The sequence below is a fragment of the Theobroma cacao genome, chromosome 4, assembly GCF_053813885.1.
Source record: "Theobroma cacao isolate CCN51 chromosome 4, ASM5381388v1, whole genome shotgun sequence".
In the NCBI taxonomy this organism is placed as follows: Eukaryota; Viridiplantae; Streptophyta; class Magnoliopsida; order Malvales; family Malvaceae; genus Theobroma; species Theobroma cacao.
Genome location: NC_142642.1, coordinates 19946128 through 19962086, shown reverse-complemented (window position 1 = coordinate 19962086; position 15959 = coordinate 19946128). Strand labels below are relative to the sequence as shown.

Sequence of the window (15959 nt, the reverse complement as noted above, 5' to 3'; positions counted from 1 at the left end):
AAACTTTGCACTTCACCAAGGTGTCACTATAATATTTAAATATATACTTACGCGCTCTAGCTTTATTAATAAAGACACGTGGGTCCCATTAACATCGTTTTTCTTTAAAATTCTTTCTTACTTCTTCTCCCCCACTTAGACTAGTCATATAGTCCTCTTTCATGACTAATTGCAACAATAGATAAAATATTAATATTTTAATATTATTTTAGTAATAAAATATTATTTCATTTCAAAATATTCTTTTCACCGATCACTCCTCTTTGGTACTTAAATTTATGTCAATTGACCTTTCATCGTATCGTTAGGTCTTATTCGTTTCTATACGAGTTTATGGGGTGTTATAGCTTCCTACCTAATAATGTCTTGAAAAGAGGATGGAAATATGATGATTGGACAGTCATGGGATCAAATAAGATCAAGCATTGTTAGCTTGATGTTTGCTTTAGCTATAATAAAACAATTTTTTTCCTCATCGACTTCTAGTCACTTTTAAACAATTTGTTTTAGACACCCTTCAACAGTTCTCTATTTTCCAAAAGTTGGTGATGGTCACTGATTTACATTTGAAAGCAATGAGAACCAATAGACTTAATTTTCAAAAACTAACCCTTCCATTCTATTGTAAAGACTAAAGTATTAAGAGCCTTCAAAAAGCCTAGAATAGAAGTTGGAATGAACAAAACTTGGGTAATGCTGATGAAGTTTCTAAGGAATTTTCCTGTTGCATAAGGATAAAAACGTAATTTCTAGTTGCCTTTTTTCAACTATATAACGTAACTTATACAAAGAGTAAAGCGTTTCATACCTAATAATGTCCCGAAAGGAGAATAGAAAGATGATGATAGGGGAGTCATGCATCGCCGGCTTGATGTTCATTTTAGCTACACTAAGATAGTTTTTTCCTCATCAACTTTTTTTCACTCTTGAACAATTTGTTTTAGCCACCTTTCAACAGTTTTCTTTGTCCAAAAGGTTTGTGATAGGTTGGTTAGCTTTTTCTCACCCTATATCTAGATCACATTTCTTGAATACTCTAGTTACTAAAGCAACCAAACCTACACTGCCCTTGAAACATACATTGGGGCTAAATCAACCACCAAAGCTGTGCAGCTCAAAGGTAGCCTGGTGAGAAATAGCAAAGTTTTTTTCTTGACAAAAGATGACAAGAAGGTCTTTGATGGATTTGTTGGGGTCAAGGTCTGGTGGGCTTTAGGCCTTTCTACTCCTACTAGTTTTTAGAACAACGATTACTAGCTCATTTTCCATAGACATCACCATGAGTTGATAACAGGGCCATAAATGGATTACGTTTAGTAAGAAGGTAAGGTGATCGAGGCCACGAATAAGCAGAAAAGGCTTTATATCAACAATCCTAGTAAAAACTAGAGTTCTTACAAAAATAACTTGTGGAGTGACATAGATTTTGAGAACCCAACAACATTTTAGACATTAGCAATGGAACCTAAGAAAGAGGAAATCATCAACGACCTAGTGACATTTAGTAAAGGACAAGAGTATGATAACAATCTTCGGAAGCCTTGGAAACGAGATATCTCTTCTATGGTCCACTTGGAACTAGTAAGTCAACTATGATTGCAGCCATGGCTAATCTTTTGAATTATGATATTTATGATCTTGAGTATGTTGGTATATGCCCTTGAGCCAATTGGATTGTCAAGGAATATATGTTGTCATTTAATGCATACTTAATCGCATAACTATACGTGATAGAGGTTTTCTTTCATGTTAGTGGAATAATAAAGAGTTATTAAGTACTAATTGGATGAAGCCCGTGGAACATAAAGGCCTTGCAAAAGAATCATAAAGTTGTTACAATTATGAGATCACTATCCATTAAAGCCATGTTCCTAAAATTGTTCTTGGTCATTGTATTGTCATGACAAAGCATTGACAATGCTCAAATATTGGTACATGTTAAGCCTCCTTATTAAGGAAGTAAGCAATCAATCTCATAGATTGAAGTATATGGGATACTTGAGAATAACATGTAGGTGCTTGTTAAAGAACAAGTTCACTAAACATGACCTGCTATGAGAACTCCATGTGGTATTTCACTCAAGTGTCTATGGAATATGTTCTCATGTGATAGTCGTGCATCTAGTCTTTGGACTTGAGACACAGGGTCATCTTGTATAAAGAAAGACATACTTTAATTTCACCTCTAGGGTTTGAAGGTGACTAGATGCCTAAATAAGGTGCTTTTGGGTATGCCATGAAGCATGCGAAGGTGAATGAGTGGTCAATTATTACAGCCCAAATTCCAAGCTATGACCGACACATGGGCCCAATCTGCGTAGCCCACTAAGCCCAACCAAGCCTATTTATGCAATCTCGATCATTAATCCCAACCATCATTTCTAATACTGCATATTTTAGTTCTCAATGATGAATGTTTCAGTAATAATTTATAGCGATCAAATATTCATATTTGTAATATCTCAAAGTATTGTCATTCATTGCCGTCTCATAAGGCATCATCATCAATCCAACATATACATACTTCATTTATAATATGACTCCTAGTAGTTTACATTCCATATACATGTACACAGATAAAAGACTCTCAACCGTCAGCGGAGTGACTTTAAGTGAAGGTACCGCTATTGAGATGCCATAGTACCTACCAAGAAGGCGAGCATATGTGTGCAACTCAATCTAGGTCCCAACTGCCTCTGAATCTGAAAACATGAAGTTTAAAAACGTGAGTATAAACTCAGTGAGTGAACATAAGAAGGGAACAAGCAATCAATAGAAAGAATTTGGAAATCATAATGCACTTGTTTCAAAAACAATGCAATTGATTTAGTTTCTTACTAAAAACCTCTCATTTCAAACTTTGATTAATAACCTCATAGTGTTGCAAAAACCCAAGATCAACCCATGAGGTTAAACGGGTGAAAAATATGTCAAAATCAAGCAAAGTAGCAAGCATGGCAGCAAGTTTCTAGCTGCAATGAAATTCATTCTCATTACAGTGAGATTCGGGCGGCCAAAACGGAAAGTTTCTTGCTGCAGTGAGAAACATGGTTAGTTTCCATGTGTTTCAGTTTTTCTAGTATATCTCCCACTACAAAAGTAAAATTGGCCTTATTTTTAGACCATTAGAAAGCTAAGAGGTAGGGATACAACTTTTATGTTTACTACTTTTTTCAGTTCAGATGAAAAGGCGGTCAAAATCTTCATAAAGTTGAAGGTACTGTATTAGAACTCGAGAGTTTTTTGTTGCAGCGAGAAGCAGGGCACCTAAGTGTAAAAAAGACCTCCTTTGCACTAAAAATCCATTTGGTGTTGCAATAAAAATCAATTTGCAAGAAAATGGGAAATTCTCAAGATTCATCATGCCAAATTCCACATGCATTACAACCATATACCATATTCATGAACTTTTAATTCACAAGCATATATATACTTATATATATAAATAAACACTAATACCACCATCATCTCACCTAACTCATGTGCATCCCTCCACATGTGCACATAGTCGGAGTCATCATGTGCATCCCCCCACATAGTGCATAGTTAGTGCCATCATGTACATCCCCCCACATTTTGCACACGGGCACTATCATCATCCATTTCCCCCACCACAGTCATCACCAGCATGTGTATCCCCCCACATCGTGCACACGCACGGTTATAATTATCACACAATATCAACTATCAATAAACAACATATATATATATATATATATCAACATAATGTAGTAGTGCATGAAATCCATAACAGCCACATGTCACAACATAGAGACAATTTATCAAGGGCTTGTTCCCAAAGCACACATTTTTAAGAAAAATTGGTTAAAATCATTCAAATGTTTTGTGCAAATACATTCACATTCCCAAAACAATTTTGAAATGCAACTTCACTCACCGGTCTTGTTGATTCTTTAATCGATTCTAACTTTGATTAGTGCTTCGAACGGACATGTGAGGCCTCGTTGGAACCTATCACACACACACACACAACATCACTACCAACCCAATTTGCATAAATACATTTCTAAAAGCTATTTCTTAAATCAAGCTTTACTTGTTATTCCTAACTAGCTTCCAATTACCTTTTGATTAGCTATCTATTCTCTCTACTCTAGTATCACTAGAAATAAATAAACAAACCTCAACAATAAAATAACTCACAACTCTAATTACTAGCCATTATCAACAACCTAAAATCAATCCTCATTCATTACTCACCTTGGTGGATTTGTAGTTGAATTCTTTCTCAAGAATACTCAAGCTATCATGAAAAATCCTTTTTTCTCTCTCTAAACTTCCAACTAGTGAGAGAATGTGCTGAACAAAGACTTTTTAAGGGTTTTAAGGTGAGAAAGTGAAAGAGAACAAAAAGTTCCATGAAGAAGTGCTCAAAAGCATGAAAATTGAAGCTAGAGAGAGAAAGTTATGGAAGTTGAAAAGCAAACTTCCCTGGAGGACCAAAGGAATGTGAAAGGGGAGGAAGAAGAAGAAGGAGAAGTTGTTGGAGCTCAGATATTTATGCTTCAAGTTAATCCAAATTTTCACTGAAATTACCAAAATGCCCTTAACATGGTGGTTTTGTCTTCCTCCCATCCTTTGTGCAACCTTTTTGCTCTTTTGACACCGAAACAAAGTCCATAATAGTCTAAAGGTACTCGGGTTCATGAAACTTAAAAATTTAGACCCGAGATGTAAAATGACCATTTTGCCCCTATCATGGAAATTATCATTATTTTTATCTTCCTCATTTATTTACCATCATAAACATCATTTATTCATTCCTTAAGCCTACTTAGATCTTAACAGCATAAAAAAAACCCACTCGTAGAGGCTCACCAAGAGAAATTATGAAATTACCCCTTGTCTGCATTATCTCATCTACTTCTACTTACTTGTCTATAGAGATCGAGATTTCACAGGTTCACTTCAAAATTACCCTTTTAACTCGGTACTTAACCTAAATTGGTATCCATAAACTTTATTAGCCACCGTATCAAAATACGATGTACTACATCAATAGAGGGTTCATCACCCTAAGTGATATGAGAGGATGTATCTCACTTGTTCTCAATTCTTGATTAACTTGTGTAAAGTCTTTGGCCAAAGCATGATGAATTTGAGGAAAATTAGTTTCCTAAATTCATAAGGTTAGACATGAATTATGAGAACTAATATGGAATGTTATAAGTAAACACTAACCCATGTTTTATGACGTATCTGAGATATTTGATGAAAAGACCATATTGCATTGAAAGGCTTGTCACTGAAAGGCTTTGTTAAATTATTTAATTGACTCTCTAACATTTGGGTAATCATGATGTATTGCTAGATGCCGCTCATGACCTGTAAATATAAATCAATTATCAAATTGATATTTGATTAGGATTTATATTTATTGCCAACATGTTCAAAGCCTAATGGGTCACACACATTAAGTGACATGATTGAGAGTAAATAAGGATAATCAATTAAGTTGGACTTAATTGGAATAGACCAAAAAAAAATGGAAAATTAACTAAGTTTAGAAAGACTTAATTAAATTAAAATACAACTGTTGTATCTAGGGTTACCACTTAGTTTGGCTATATAAATATGCTATGTTAGCAAAGTAAAACTCTAAGCATCCAGCCGCTTCTCAAACGTTTCATAAAATAAGAAAACAAAATAGTTTTCTTTGTTTGACAATGATAAGATTCGACAAAAATTTTTCATCTTTTTGTTTTGGAAACAAAACTTGCTAACACAAATAAAAATCCTACCTTTGAGAAGGTCTTAATCGGTCATTATGTGGATTATTGTTAGAGGCCAAACACTTGGATGGCTGAAAATTTAACAAATCCTAAAGATGAAGAAGCAAAGATTTTGATTTATTGGCTTTTGATTACAATATCTAGGAGCAAGGTATGTAACTCTTAAACTTATGAATATTCATAATTAATTAAAAAATTACATGAAAAACACAAACATTGATCCTGTATGATTAGGCTGTTTCTCTAAGTAAATGTTAGTTTATTATTCTGCTGCGATATATTTTTAGTTTATTAATTATTTTCATATTTAAGCATGAAGTCAAATCCCAGCATTGGTATCAAAGCTTTTGTTTGATGTTTTCATGCAATATGCATGCTTGATTCTTGGTGATAATGGATAAGATTGATTTGTGTGTTGATTTGGTGTATATCAGTTTTTAAGGCTTTCTATAAAATCTGTTTTTCTATTTTAATTCAAATCTGGACAACATATAATTAATTCATTAAAACATGCTTTAAAAGGTTTAAAATCATTTTTAGTTGAAGAATTAATAATTGGATTAAAAGGCTTGCAATGCCCAAGTTAAAACCGAATAGTTTTAAGGTATTTTGGAGACAAATGTGCCAATTATTTTTTACCAGCATTGGGTAAGTGTTATGAGCAGTTTTTTATTGTTAAAAACTTTGCTTTATCAAATTAAATTATTGCATGTTTCGGTGAAACTTGATTTTGCATGAAAAAAGTTCATAAAAATGATGTTTTCGAGTTCCAAAACAACAAAGATTCAATGCAAAAAATTTTAGGCATCTATGATCAGTTTTGGTAGCTTAATTCTTCATCAATTTTGTGTTTAATTGTTAAACACACTTGTTGGAAATTTTCAGAAGCTTTTTATTGAGTTTGACTCATGATGTATGGAGTTTTAAGAGCACTTAAATGCCATATATTCTAATTTTGGATGATTAAAAAAATAGAAAATTGTTTCCTATTTTAAAAGTAATTCCTTAAATTAAAGAGAGAATTTTAATTTTGGGTGATTCATTAAAAATAGGAAATTGTTTCCTATTTAAAAAGAAATTCCTAAAATTAAGGATAGTATTTTAATTTGAGAAATTCATAGGAAATAGTTTCCTACTTTAGAAGAAATTCCTAAAGTTATGTAATAGCATTGAACTTTCCTTAAAATTTTGGTTTGACTATAAATTTCCAAAATTTGTCAAGTCACCATTTAAATAACTTCAACAACATGCAATTTAGGAAACTAATCCATGTTCTAAATGTTAGAAATTAAAATGTTGTCTTAGATATATTTTAGGAAGTTTACTTAAAATAAAAAAGTTGTCAACATTAAAAGGAGTTTTAATTATGGAAAGAATTAAAATGGAAAGTCTTCAAAAAGGAAATTTTTCTAATAAGAAATAAGAAGTAAAAAGGTTTGCTTTAAGTGTTTTGAAAATGGGAATTTCTTAAACATTAAATTAAAATAAAATAACACCAAATAATTTGAGTCTAGCACTTTAAATGAATTAATTGATGCTTTTCTCAAATAACACACAAGATCACCAACTGATATTGAGTTTACATTTATTTCAGTGCTTTTGATTGTGATTATAAAGCATGAGGATGATTATGGACTTATGTAACTACCTTTTTCCTAATCATTATCGACATATGAGACTTGCAAGTAAAACCACCAAATCCCGAACAAGCTTTAGTTGAGATTCCGAATAATTAAAATCAATTGGCAATATTAACACTATCATTTATTTAAACCAAATAAACAGCTGTATTTAAGAAGTAACATCTAGATACCAATAACCAAACTTAATAAACTACGAAGAAATTTCAACATCACACGTGGTATTCGTTACACAACCTCAAAGTTTTTAGCAAATACATATTCGAAAGACTAATAATAATTTTATAAGTCTAACACTTTTACACAGCACGACCTCTATGCAGCGGAGCAACTCAGAGTGGAAGTCTAAGAGATGCCATTACCTACATTGCAGCAAGTCTCGATGTACTAAGCAATACACTTGACCTGATTACTTATCCGCAAAAGGAAGATAAGAGGCTGACTCTCAGAAACTCAGTGATCATCAACTCCGTGAGCAGAGCGTAGATGGGAAACAAGCTAAGGACAGCAAATTTGAATACTAAAAACATGAGAATATATGTAAATGCTTTAAAATCAAATGGGGTATTTTTGCCTTATCTGTAAACTCGAAAGTTCTGTTGCAAGATAATCGCTTCAAGTAATATAATAAAACCAGTGCAAGTAAAAGATTTCCACTATCGAAATTATTTAACAACTTGCTCAAATGAAGTCAACATAAACATGCACACTCTCGTAAAATCAAGCAATATCGATACTTATACACAAGTTTATAAATGATCTCATCTGCGAGATATTAAACACAAATCCATCATATAAATAAAGAAGTTGTGAAAAATCATGTATTTCTCACCATGCGAAAGAATACATGTTTGAAAACCCAAAGAGATACCACTCTCAAGTAAGTAATTGTAAATATCAACCCGTGGACCCACTTCCATGTAATAACATCCGGGAGCTTCGTTCCACCGAATCCCATAGCCATGGCAGTTTTGACGATGTTGGCTGAAATCGGAGAAATCATGTGGTCGCAACCACATATATCCCTTAGGACCTAGCCACATATAACAACCCATGGCTTTGCCATGTAAAATCACAGATCGTGGCTCCAGCCATGTCTAACAGCCCGTCAGATACCTAAAGATTCTTTAGCTAGAGCTCACTTGTGCACAAGGGTTGCACTATCCCAATGTGACATTCGGCCTACTCTCTAATCTCTCGGTTTGGTAAAACCATTTAAAAATCAAGTTGGATTCTCAAAAGCTCACTTCAAAACATTTCCAAAATGCCAACCATGGTAACATGCTAAAAATCGCTTTTGTAAAACTTTGCAATGTACAACCTTTGCATAAGGTTTAGATGTCAAATCAGCATGGTGAATATGAAATTCATTCATGAATGTACGTCACATAATCAATAAGGCACATTTTGACATAAATCGTATTAAAAAGCTTGTTTCCCAATTTAAAAATCTTTTATGTATATAACTTATACTTATATATAGTTAAAACAATTTCAAACATTAAGGCATCCACAATGGCCTAGCATTTCTACTAGCTCATGCTTTCCACAATAACAGTTTATAAATCTATCACAAATAGTAGTATATAAACTATTATTCTACATATATTACAAAATCTTTTGAAATAGACACCCCCTGCTCACCGTACAATAACGGGACATTACGTCACTATTGACTCGGATGCGTATCTAGTTAATTCTACTTGCCGATCACTCGTTACCTCTTCCGGCATGCCAACACAACACACTTTCTTCACATACACACTTCCTAGAAATAATGCAAACTCAATATACTTAATTATTCACATGTATGCAAGCACTTCAATCAATGAGTCCTTAACCCAATTTCATGTTTTTCATCAACATTATTCACAATCATTTAACATACAATCCACATACTATTAACCAACCAAAGCCAACGCATCACAATGTAGTCACATTGCATGCTTACGTTTCAATTTTAGCTTGAATTCGACATATTGTTCACAATTTCCTCACATCTTCGTTCACCATTGCTGCCACAAACATAGAAAATCAATACACATCTCATTTTTCCTTTCTACTTGTGATTTCAAAACTAAAACACTTACTCATTGCCTATCTAGCTCAAAATCACCATGCATTCCAAGATCCACCTACATGCATGCATCGAGATCTTGAATCCTTGAAGATTCTTTCTACCACAAGCAAAATCTCACATTATAATCGGTTCAAAGAGCATGCTTCAAACAAAAGGATAATTTTTTACCTTTCTTACCTTGGAATCTCTAAACTGAACCACCAAGCTCTCTTTAAACTTCCAACAATGGCCTGTGGGCATAAGGAAAACCTCTCGGTTTTTCTCTAGCTCATCCAAGCCTGTAATACTTCGTACTTTCATATAGGGATTAATAAAGCTTACCGGATGCCAATTGAGGCATAATAAGGTGTTTTGGATACCGAAGAGACAAGTGAAAAATTTTGAAATAAAACAATATTTTTACTAATAAAATAATATTAAAATATTAATATTTAATCGAATGTCGAAATTATTTATGAAGAAGGATCATATGGTTGATCCAAATGGGGGAGAAGAAGTACGAATGAATTTTGGAGATAAACGATGTAAATGAGACTCGCATGTTATTGTTAAGTCGAGCTAGCACGGGTAAGTAAATATTTAAATATTATGGTAATACCGCGTTGAAGTATAATTTTGATATTTTGGTGGTACATGTACAGAGGAAGGAAGATAGATGAAAATTGGAATTTTTAGACATGTCAAAAAGACCGAATTTTAAAATATGAAAGTTAGAGGATTATGTAGTGAAATTAAATAGAAGAAATAAAATAAACAAATAGTAAAATAATAATACAAGTATATATATAATAAATAAATAAATAAATAATAAACAATGGAAAGAGCCCATGAGAGGAGGCTTAGTGGAAACAAGGAAGGGTAGGCCCAAAAGAGAAGAAAGGTGGAGACTTGGGCTTGGGCTAACCTAGCCCAAATAGGTAAAAAAAAAAAGAAAATTTCCTTGATTTTTATTGGGCTTGTTATGAAGTTAAATTAATTAGGGCTAGCCCACTTGTTTAGTTAAATTTTGGTTATTAGTGATATGAATTAAATTTAAATTATTTTAATACAATATTTAAAAAATTCTTTTATGATGTCTCATAAGATTAAAGTAAAAAAGAAAATATGAAATTGATGAATAGTGCTCAAGTGAAGTTAAGAAATTTTAAATGATACGTTGTGAAGAATTATTGTTGTCGAAGGAATTTGTTTGCATAATTTAGTTGAAAGTGTTAAGTTGAGCGGTATAATATTTGGAAGAAATAAGGAGAAATAATGTGGGTTGAAATTGGAAAATAATTGGATAGATTTGAAATGATTGTGGTTGCCATAAATATAGTTAATATTGTGGAAATATAAGATGGATTTGGGCGAAAATTATTTAGAAAGGTTGAAGTAGGCACGTGACATCATAAATAAGTTGTCGGATATATAATATACGGAATTACGTGAGCAACTAATATAAGTAATTTCAGTAAAAATGTATTAAGATGTGAGTTAATTGAAGATGGTTTCATGATAGGATGAAAAATATAAATTTGAGTAAGGATTCATTGATTGAAGTGCCACCCGTATATGTATGTAATTGAATATATTGAGTTGGTATTATTGCTAGGAAGTGTAAAGGCAATGTTAGAGTACTGTGGTGGCGTGCCAGAGTAAATAACGAGTGACTGGCCAGTGAAAATAGTTAGAGACACCTCCGAACAAATAGCGACTTAATATCTCATTGTTACAAGGTGAGTGAACTTGCATTTCAAAATTGCTTTGGGAAATATAATTGTATTTGGATGAAACATTTGAAAGATTTTATCCAACTTTTCTTTAAAAATGTGTGCTGAGGAACAAGCCCTTGATAAAATCTTTTAATGTTGTGAAAATGTGAAATTTGCGAAAGGATGAATCCATGTGCTCCTCTATTATGTTGGTATGTATATACATGAATATATGTTGTGCATTGATGAATAATGTTGTGTGATGATGATGACTCGGCTATGTACGAGTAAGGAGTGCGCATAAACCGATGACGACCCAACTATGTGCGAGTAGGGAGTGCACATCAGCTAATGATGATGACTGGGCTATGTGCGAGTAGGGTGTGCACATGACGATGAATGAAGTGGCAGTGGTGTACGTGTTTATATATATTCATATAGGTATATGTGATAGAAAATTTATGATTATAATATGTTATTAAAATGAATAACGAGAAACATTATGTTTATACTGCCTTGCATGGATAATTGCTGGAAATTTCCTTTCTTTCCAATTTCATGCTGAATATGGTTCCTTCATCATTAAATGATTTTACAACCAAGGGTTTAATGGAGGGATTTTAATAAGAACTTGAACTAAACAACATTGTTTTCAAATAAGTGCATTATGCTTTCTAAACCATTTCTTGTCATTACTTGTTCCCTTCTTATGTTCACTCACTGAGATTGTACTCATGTTTTCAAAATTCATGTTTTAGGTTTCCTGAGTCAAAGGTGGTTGGATCCTAGGACGAGGTGTTCCTCCTTATCCATTGCTTGGTAGGTTTACGATGACATTAAATGTTAGCAACCGTGTCCAGAGTCACTCCGCTGACGGTCAAGCTCCAATTAAGTGTATATGAATACTTGTCGTGAAACGATGAGATTCATTTGTCAAACTATATATGCGTATTATGGTTGATGATGCCATTCTGAATGCATAGTTAGGGTTTATGAATTGCTTTCAAAGGAACTATATTTGAACGCTATAAATTTTGAATTTTAAATGAGTATGGATTAATGTATAAGATTCTATAAAGAGGCTTGCTTGGGCTTTGTGGGCTGAACCCATTGGGCCCTTGCACCGGTCATGACCGAAAAATTTGGGTTGTGACAAAGCCGAACCTTCCTTTCTCTTTTTCTTCTTTCTCCTTTCTTTCTTTCTCTTTTCTTTCTTTCTCCTTTCTTCCTTTCTCTTTTTACTTTGTTGTGGGTGAATTGCCCAAAGTCACTTCCTTTTTCTATTATTTCTTTTCATTTCTTTTTACATGTCATGCCATTCAACTCCTCTCTTGGTTATTAACTCCACTTTTCATTAATGGATTTTTCATGCAAGGTTTTCCTTGTCCATTCCTTTATGCTTTGACTAAATTACTTTGCACATGCATTGATTCACATGGTATTCTTTTTGGTTTATTTCATTTGCCACCTTATTCCTCCAATCCCATTTCATGCACAAGCTTCACTTTGTATTTTAATTGGTCATTTATTAGACAATTCAAGTCACATGCATCCCACATTTTACTTTCCTCATTTGGCCACCTAATGCACCAATCTCATTACATGCAAACAAGCTTAGTCTTTATTCTTCATTTTTCTTCACATGGTGGGGGTATCACATGTTCCCCACTGACTTCTCCTTTTTGCATGCTATAATTTGCATGTAATAGTGAATTCAGATGTACATCTCATATCCCACATAATATAACTTCCCTTGGTTAGTAATTCACATTTAACCTCAAAAGTTGAAATTGCACATAAGTCCTCACACTTTTCCTTATTTACAATGTGCCTTTCCAAACTTTTCATCCTTCACAATTTGGTCCTTCCAACATTTCTTTAATTCCAATTTCCTCCTATTTTCCTTTCCTTTACACATTTACACACAAAATATAAAATTTGCACTTCACAAGGGTAACACCATAATATTTAAATATATATTTACCCGCTCTAGCTTTATTTAATACAGACACGTGGCCCCACTAACGTCATTTTTCTTTAAAATTCTTTCTTACTTCTTGTCCCCCACATGGACTAGTCATATAGTCCTCCATCATGACTAATTTTTGCAATAAATAAAATATTAATAACTTTAATACTATTTTATTAAAAAAAATTATTTTATTCTAAAACATTATTTTCACCCGTCATCACTCTTTGGCACTTAAATTTAGGTTAATTGACTCTTCATCTTATTGATAAGGTCTTATTGACTTCTATATGATGGTATAGGGTGTTACAACTTAGACCTTAGAAGATTAGGTCATGGATGGTTAAATTTATTTCTCATGGTATTTATTTTAAAATAGGGTTTGCATATCTTGCCTTATCTCTATTTTCTCTAGGTTGTAAAATTCTTTTCTCACCTAACTCCCATTGAATGTAACTCGAGGTTTCTTGATTATAAAATGTAATTAGTTGCATCAAAGTGTAAAACTAGGGTTAAATAGAAAATTTTTTTTAACTTGAAGATGGAGATTCGAAGGCGCCATGGAGATTCAAGGAGGTTACAAGCGAAGCTTGAAGATGATGTTTGTATAAATCCCCTAGGAATTTAACCAACTAATTTCCTTAATGGCTCAAGGAAATTAGAATTAGTAACGTCCATAATTATCCTAGTAGCTAGCATGAGATAGATTTATTTTTCAGTAAATATATATATATATGATATATGTGAAACGCTATAAATGCCATGCATGTCAACAACACCAAATCAATAAGACCTTAATTAATGAATTAATAAATAAAAATCCCTCATTAATATATCAAGTCAAAAACTTACCTTCCACTATATAACAAGATAACCAGGCTACTCTTTTAATTAGAGGCTTGTTAAGTCACTCAAGGTCAAACTTTTCCATGAGTATGTTTGAATTATTGGTGGGCCTTACTCAACTAGTACCATGTTGTTCGGATGTGTCACACATGATCGCATGGTGTTAGAGGCATAGTTAGAGAAAATGTATATGATACATTTAGACAAGGAGTTGTCACCTAACTGATCTAGGAGTTATGTAAGATACAATTGGTAAGCTAAGTTACCTACCTAATTAGTTTCATTGTAGCTTGTTGAGTCACTCAAGGTCATGGTGGGATGAAAAGGATCCCAGCTCAACAAAAAGTTTGATGGTTAAATTTCTTGAAATAGTAGAAGAAGGCTATTATTTTGATAAAATATCGAGAATAGTCATATAATATTTAAAACCTTGTCTTTATGATTATATAGTTTGCGTTAATGAGTAATAGTCATATCATGGTGAATAGTTTGTCACTTAGAAGCATACTTGATGCAAACAAGTTGATAGGCCCAAATTTCATTGACTGGTTTCGCAATATCAAGATTGTTTTGAAACAAGAGAAAAAGGCTTATGTCCTAGATGGTCTTGTTCTTGAGGAACCTAGCGATGATGCTACAAATGATGAAAATGAGGCCTATAGAGTTTATATGGTTGATCTCGATCAAGCCACATGTGTGATGGTGGCTAGTAAGGCTCCAGATCTTCAAAAGCAACATGAAGCTATGAATGCTTTGGATATTATCCTAAACCTTAGAGAAATGTTCGATAAGGAAAGTTGCACAAAGAGATTCGACATTTCAAAGGAATTGTTCCAATGTACGATATCTGAGGGAAGCCTAGTAAGGCCTCATGTGCTTAAAATGGTAGGATATGTAAAACCCGACCCTATAAACACATGTCATGACATACATGCACTAAGTAACATGTTATTATGCTAGGAAAGCACCTAAGAATAGACGAAACCCGATAATGTACCTAACGGTACACTTGAGTTGATTTAACCTCGAACTAGTTTAAATAGGAATTGTAGGATGAAATTTAATATTTTATAGTCCAGGAATGACTAAAAATGAATGTTCGGAGTTCGAGAGTTCATTTGGGGTAAAATTGGAAATTTTGATGTTTAGGGGCAAAATCGTCATTTTGCCACCTAAGATAATAATTTGATCATGGAGTGAAATTGTTGACCAAGATTAACTATTTGGAGTATAATTTAATGATAGGAAGTGAAAAAGTTTAATTCTGGTGATTTTTGGAGTGTAGGGGCAAAATCGTAATTTTGCCACCCGCAGACAAAATTTGAGATTTTGAGAGAATTTAGATCAAATTTGACAAATTGGAGAATGATATGAGTATAAGGGATGAAAAATATGTCTATGGGCAATTTTTCAGTTTTTAGGCCAAAATGTAATTTCTCACTTTTACGGGGGCAAAAGTGTAAATTTCAAAAATTACTCCACCAAGACTTTGGATAAGTCTGAGAATTTTATCTAAGCGATGGATATGTGGGACAAGTGTATGGTAAAAATTTGGAAACAAATGGATGAAATTTTAAAAATGGGCCAATGGAAAAGTGACACATGGCACTTTTTAATTGTTTAATACTATTTTAATAGAAAATCAGCACATTTAAACCCCATACTAAGTGCTGGCCGGCCATAAGGAAAGAACAAGAGAGAAAATAGAGAGGAAAGGAAGAAAAGAGAAAAATCAAAGAGAAACAAGAAAATTCAAAGGGGAATTCACGTTTTTCGCTCGTTTACGCGTCTAACGGTAAGATTTTTCGACTTTCGCTTGATTTCTACCTTTCCTATGCCTTTATTTCCATTTAGCATGCTTGAGGAGAGAGATCTAAAAGTGACATCAAGGGCTGGCTGAATTTCAAGGGGGGAGAAATTGAAATTTTTAGGTTTTGATTTTTAGTTAAATTGATAGTTTTAGTTAATTAAATGTGT

The 15959-nt window shown here is 33.2% G+C and overlaps 1 pseudogene; it reads left to right on the top strand.

Annotated features, from left to right (window-relative positions):
- Positions 1-385: 385 nt before the first annotated feature.
- On the top strand, positions 386-1664 carry LOC108661572 (AAA-ATPase At3g28610 pseudogene; annotated as a pseudogene).
- Positions 1665-15959: the final 14295 nt, after the last annotated feature.